Below are 7,657 nucleotides of genomic sequence, written 5' to 3'. Positions count from 1 at the left end.
AAGGTTGCTAGCCCATGGAAGCTTCGTACATCACTCACTGTCCTTAAGGTTGGCCATTCTTTGACTGCATGGACCTTGTCCTCATCAACATGAATCCCATCCACACTGACCACATACCCTAAGAACAACAACTTATCAGTCAAGAAGCTGCACTTCTTCAGGTTGATATACAACTTATTGGCCTGCAACATTGCTAATACTTCTCACACATGATTATAGTGGGCTACTTTTGTCTTATTGTAAATCAGGATATCGTCAAAATAAACTACCACAAACTTTCCAATAAATGGTTTCAATACCTGATTCATAAGTCTCATGAAAGTGTTGAGAGCATTGGACAATCCGAAAGGCATTACCATCCATTCATACAACCCCTCCTTTGTCTTAAAATCTGTCTTCCACTCATCTCCAGGTCGGATCTAAACTTGGTGATACCTACTCTTGAGATCCAGCTTGGTGTAACACTTGGATCCACTCAGCATATCAAACATGTCATCTAGTCGAGGAATAGGAAATCAATACTTGACAGTGATCTTGTTGATGGCTCGACTATCCACAAATATAAGCCAGCTCCCATCCTTCTTTGGTGTTAACAATGCTGGTACTGCACATGGACTTATACTCTCCCTGATCTGCCCCTTGCTCAGAAGCTCATCCACCTGCCCTTGTAGAATCTGACCCTCTTGAGGATTTGGTAGACTAGCTCTAGGAGCTAAATCAATGCAATGCTGGATGTCGCGCATTGGTGGTAAACCTGCAGATAGCTCTTTTGGAAAAAGCACTTCAAACTCTTTGATTAATGGTTGAATTGCCTTAGGTATTGCAGCAACCTTCTTTGGCTCGCCATCTGTCACCACTACAGCATATAGCTGTTTCAACTCCTTACACTCCCTATCAAACTCATCTTCATTGTTCACTATGAGGAGTGCTGGCTTCCCCTTCACTTTAGAAGTTTTGGATATGCTGCCTTCCTTAATAGGACCAAGGACAATTTTTCTGCCATTCTTAAAAAACACATACACATTATCCTAACACCTATGAGTAGCATCTACATCATACTGCCAAGGTCTACCCAGTATTAAATGATATGCATCCATTTCAACAACATTACAAACTACTTCATCTACATAACATTTACCCATAGAAAAAGTAATACGGCATTGTTTAGTAACAATAGTTTCTGTACCTTTCTTGATCCAACCTCTCTTGTACAGAAAGGGATGCTTTTCTATTTTCAGTCCCAGCTTGGTAACCAAACTCTTCGACGCAATGTTCTCTACACTACCACTGTTAATGATCAAATCACAAACCCTCTTATTCATGGTGCATCGTGCTCGAAAGATCTCATTCCACTGATGAACATATTCCACCATTGGTGTGAGTAACAACCTCTGAATCACCAAAGACTGCCCTAATGGCACGCCTTCCTTGTCCTCTTGGACCTCATCGGGATCATAGGCATACGAATCAACATCATTATACACCTCTTCACCCTCCTGTTCACTTTCTATCTCTCCTTCTTCTGCCACCACCAGATTCACTACAGCTCGCTTAGGGCAAGTACTAGATCGATGATCTGGTTCTCCACACCTGTAACACTTATTCTCAATTGGCCTAGCATAGGGGTTGGCATTCGCTATCAGCTTGGCTGTGGAACCTACTATTGCCACTGTGGATTGGTTGACACCACTATTCTCCCTAACCACGTGTTGTGATCATGGTGTAAACATGGGCTATTTATCTTTGTTGGCAGTGGAACTAGAGGACTCCGAACTGCAGTTGGAAAACTTCAAACTTGGCCTAAGATGCTGATATTCTATTTTCTTGGATAGGATTACAGCCTCATTCAAAGTATATAGGGTTTGTAAGGATACCTGATCTCTGATGGAAACTTGCAACCCGTGTACAAATCACAGATCACAGACCCTCTTATTCATGGTGCATAGTGCTCGAAAGATCTCATTCCGCTGATCAACATATTCCACCATTGGTGTGAGTAACAAACTCTGAATCACCAAAGACTGCCCTAATGGGACGCCTTCCTTGTCCTTTTGGACCTCATTGGGATCATAGGCATACGAATCAGCATCATTATACACCTCTTCACCCTCATGTTCACCTTCTATCTTTCCTTCTTCTGCCACCACCAGATTCACTACAGCTCGCTTAGGGCAAGTACTAGATCGATAACCTGGTTCTCCACACCTGTAACACTTAGTCCCAATTGGCCTAGCATAGGGGTTGGCATTCGCTATCGACTGGGCTGTGGAACCTACTACTACCACTGTGGATTGGTTGACACCACTATTCTCCCTAACCACAGGTTGTGATCATGGTGTAAACATGGGCTATTTATCTTTGTTGGCAGTGGAATTAGAGGACTTCGAACCTGTCCTGAGATGCTGATATTCTATTTTCTTGGATAGGGTTACAACCTCATTCAAAGTATATAGGGTTTGTAAGGATACCTGATCTCTGATGGAAACTTGCAACTCGTGTACAAATCTGGATATCCATTGATCTTTAGTTTCCTCCAAATTATTGCGATTCGCCAACATGTCAAACTCCTCCATGTACTCATTAACTGTCCGAGTACCCTACCTATAATCTTGGTACTGTCTGACCAACTTCTGCTAGTAATTTGGTGGTAAGAACCGACCTGCCATTAATATTTTCCTTCTCCTCCATGATCGTATTGGAAGCTTTTGTTCACAGGTACAGTTTAATTAAACACGATCCCACCAGGCAGATGTTCCTCCCTTCAATTTGTAGGCCACTAAACACACCTATTTGTCATCTGCTGTACCTATATAATCGAAAAACTTTTCCACCTCACTGACCCAATCTAGATACTCTTTAATAGAGACATTACCATTAAAGGATGGTAACTCTACTTTCATCCGATAGTCCCTTTGCTCTTGATAATCTCGGCCATTATCCCTCGCGGGAACACGATAATTTCCAAGGACTCTCTCTGCATACTCCTCGTCTTCACTATCTTCTTCATGGTAGTCTTGTTGCCTATTCCGGTTTGGACCACAATAGGGAGGGCGACGCACTCGGTTATCATGTCACTCTTCGTCATTGCGATTATGGTTTCGGTTAAGCCAAGTGGCAAGCGCTTCTTGAATCTGGTCTAGAGTTTGTTGGGTTGAATCACAAAATTGTTGATTTTCATCATGAAAATCAAGGAACTCAACCCTAGTAAGGATTGGGTTGTTGACGTCGTCACCGCTATCATTGTTGTGGTGGTTACTGTCTCGCCGGTTAGCCATCAAACCAGGGTAAGTAAAGGCTTTGATACCAACTAATGTCGCGGAAGCCTAAAGAAAGCACACAAGATGCTCGCTTGATGGAACATAAACTAAACTGTTAGTTCCTAGTAGTAAATCTCGAATCCATGAGGGGTTTCCCTGAATCTACAAGGAGAATAAAACTGGAATCCACTAGAAGAGAATTTGACAAAGCGTTTGTGTTTATTGATAATAGTCTATTTTGCCACTGATGGCTACAAAACATATAAATACTGAGAAAAACGTCTAAAAACCCTAATTCACACTAATTACGCGATTAGGTCACAAAAATACTGAATTTTACCAAAAATGGCAAAATTGAGTTAAATGCAGAATCATAAACTACTGACCTCAAGGGTCATCCCAAAATAGACGGGACCTTAGTTTGACTTTTAAACTAAAAGTTGTTAAGGAAAAACAAATATTACTATAAATAGCAAAAACATTATTTTTGTGGCCTTAATGAAGGAATTTGCCTAAATTTTGGTGACATTCATGGCATACATCATGAATCTAGATCAAAACGTTGTTTCCCTTCAACCTGCCAAATTTCATGCAATTCTGACACTATTACCCCGATGGCCCCTACTGGCACCCCCTTTTGATCTTGCGTTGTGACTTCCTACACCCCTGTTGCTCCAAGAATGCATGTGTTGTCTGTTTTACATCAAATGTGCTTTTCAAATAAGGGGTTAATTCATCCCACCATGTTCATCAAAACAATGTCAAAAATCGCCAGCACTTCAAGTGGGTACCTAACCATCTTGGTGTACACATCAGGATCATAATCAAACACTTTGCTTATGTTTGTACCCTAAACAAATGTCAACCGAGCATCATCGGCGTCGTAGCCCTCATTGCCCTCGGAAGTGGCCGGCGCATCGTCAATGGACGTGGGAGTGGAAACATTGTTTACCATCTCAAATGTGAAACCATATATTGTCTAACATCAATGCTAGCCTCCCTTAACATTAACGCCACCACCATAACCACTAAACTTCCACTCTGTTGGTCTCTTTAAACTCCCACAGTCCCACCTCACTAACTCAACTAAAACCCTCATCACGTGTACAACTACAACTGACCTGGTGTGTAATAAATAAAATTCTAGCCATTCTCCATAGGACACGTGGAAATGCTGCCGCCATTAGGAGAGAAAATTAATTAAACTTTCAACTACTGTTTTGATTTTTGGAGGGTTATTATTATTATTATTTTTTTATTTTTTATTTTTGGTTAATAGGCATAATATTAAACAACAAAAGAAACTACAAACTGAACACAGAGGCCAAAGTAGAGGCTACCCGCCTATAATTGTACAGACCATTACTATCAAATACAAGTAAACCATCTAATTCATTAGAGGGGGAAACATCAAAATAACAAAATCCTCCCTCATGTAGCAGCTATGCTTGGCCAAGTAATTAGCACACTTGTTCACCTCTCTAAACAAATGAGCTACCCGAACTTGTGTGAGGTTTACCACAAGAGATCTGCAGTCAAGAAGCAATGAAGACAGTTTTTTATTAGAGCTGTCAGCATTATTTAACATCTCCACTATTACCTTGGCATCAAGTTCCACTTCCAAATTACTAATTCCCAGCTAAATAGCAAGAGATAACCCATCCCTCAAGGCCCACAATTCAGCCATAACACTTGTAGTGTACCCAATTGATCTCGAGTATCCCCTAATCCACATTCCATCACTATTTCTAATTAGACCTCCACCACCAGCTCTGCCTGGATTTCCAAGCAAAGTGCCATCTGTGTTGGGTTTGTGCTAACCCGGATTAGGCTTGCACCATTTAATAGGAATAATAGTCCTAGATGTGACTTGCTTGGCTTTACTAGCACAGTAAAAATATTCCTTAGCTTGACCAAGACACACCCTATCAAGCATGGTGTTAGGAATAGAGTTGTCAAACATAACTTTATTCCTATTTTTTCACAAATTCCAAATAGCAAAAAGGAAAAGAAAGCACCAAGGAGTGGACCATTTATGCCTTACTTCACTTAAACAATTAATCTTCAACCAAACTTCAAAATTATCAGTGAAGGAACTAACAAGAGATAGAGGAACCTCCAATTTCCTCCATAAATCTCGAGCAACAACACATTCACGAAGAAGGTGGACTATAGTTTCATCCTGATCTCTACACAAAGGACATACCTTGTCACAATTTATGCCTCTTTCTGCAAGGACTACCTTCACTAGAGTACTACCATGCAAAAACAACCAAAGGAAATTTGTAATTCTCGGAAAAATATCTAATTTCTAGATCCAAAGGCCATGAAATTACGTGACAGGTTCCTCCCTTTGATTTGCCAATCGATAGGCTGAACTAGAAGTAAATTCTCCATTATTTGAGAATTTCCACATCAAAGTATCTCTCCCACTTCCATGTAATTAAATTGGGACTACTTTAATCCTTTCTTTAATGGGCTGAGGGAGATCAAATGAAATCAACTCCCATATCCAAATTTGACCACAACACAGATTTGCAACTGTCAAATTTTGTTCTCCTTGCCTAAGAGGCCTTTCAATCATATCCCTAAGAGAATTACCATTAATCCAGTTGTCTCTCCACACCTTTACTCTAGATCCATTACCAATCCCCCAAGAAATCCCTTTTTGGAATACAGGGAAACCCAAGCGAATGGCTTTCCAATTGGGAGACGATGGAAGTTTTTTAGGATCCCTTGATCTAATTCTTGAATGGGAGCAATATTTATTTAGAATTACCTTCGCCCACAATGCATCTTTTTCATGATACATCCTCCAATTCAATTTGGATAACAAGGCTATGTTCTTAGCTCTTGCCTCTTGAATTCCCAATCCACCTTCTTCTTTAGACTTTACAATCTTGCTCCAACCCACCATGTGCATTCTTCTTTTCTCATTTGTTGACCCCCATAAGAAATCCTGGTTAATCTTATCCAACTTCTCACAAACATGAGCTGGTAGGACAGCCCCTTGCATTATATGATTTGGGACAACTGACATGATAGATTTTATTAAAACAGCCCGGCCAGCAAAAGAGAGAAATTTTGCTTTCCATCCAGCAAGTTTACTCATAGCCCTCTCTACAATAAACTTGTATGGGTTTCTAGGTACCCCTCGGTGTTTAAGAGGAAACCTGAGTGAAAGTTCAAAAACATGTAAAAACACCTTTGAACGTTTAGACCCCCAAATTACAACTTAATCAATTCAAGCAATATGTCAAACAACTAGTGTGCGGAAACTTAACATATGCTATCATACGAAATTGATTAAATACTATCTAAGCCATAACAGAATAAAATCCACAGCAGATAATAAAAAGGCAAAGATAGAGAGGAAGGAAGATGCAAACACAAAGACAACACGCGATGTGTTATCGAAGAGGAAACCGAAGCCCTCGGCGAAAAACCTCTCCGCCGCCCTCCAAGCGGTAATCAATCCACTAGAAAATATAGTTGGGATACAAGGACAGCAATAGACCCTCCAAGCCTAATCTACCCAGTGCACCTAAGCCCTCCAAGCTTCTTGCTCCAACGAGGTTGCGCCGAACCTTTTTCTTTTCTAGCTTCCCGGATTCCGCTACTAGACCGTAGCATCAACCAATGAAGATTGGCTCCTTCCTAACTGCTTCCCAGAAATCCAAACAGCAGTCTCACAATGATGATGATGGTGAGAACCTGGTTTGGTATAATGCCTCTCAAGGATTTGACAATGGAGAGGAACAGAGTTGAGGAATTTGAAGAGTCTCTAAGGTATAGATTGTGTGTGAATCAATCTAGTTTTTCTTTAGGGTTTCTCTCTCAAAATTCTCTCTGGAAGCTCTCTTTCAATCGTGGGTAATAGAGGTATTTATACTGGAGTGGAGAGGAATGTGAAACGTCAGGTTTTTACAAAACAGGGGTGGCTCGCGGCTTGACCTCGCGGCTTGACTAAGTCGCGAGATCCAGTCGCGAGATAACCGTATGGCCAGTTGTCCTGTTTTGTCCTGTAGTGCTCCAGCTAGCATGACTGTTCATCTTCCAGCATGCTTGGCACGTGTGCAGCTTCTGGCGGCTTGCAGCCGCGAGTCACCCGCGAGTCCCAGCCGCGAGTCTCTGTTTCTTGCACACTCTTGAGCAAACTTCACTCTATCTCACTCACTACCCTTACATCAAACCCACCTAAATACAGGGTTACTAAATGCTGAATTACAAGCAAATTTGGCACGGAATAAAGCCAATTAGATGGTTGAATAAATTCAACCTTACAAACTCCCCCTTTGGCTATTCCGTGACAAAACCCTAAAACAGACTCTAGACTTAATATGTGAGTTGGGAACAGTTGAACAAAACTCACTCACACCTAACTCTAGAAGCTGTGAAGC

The sequence above is a fragment of the Quercus lobata genome, chromosome 4, assembly GCF_001633185.2.
Source record: "Quercus lobata isolate SW786 chromosome 4, ValleyOak3.0 Primary Assembly, whole genome shotgun sequence".
In the NCBI taxonomy this organism is placed as follows: Eukaryota; Viridiplantae; Streptophyta; class Magnoliopsida; order Fagales; family Fagaceae; genus Quercus; species Quercus lobata.
This window is presented reverse-complemented; position numbering follows the sequence as displayed.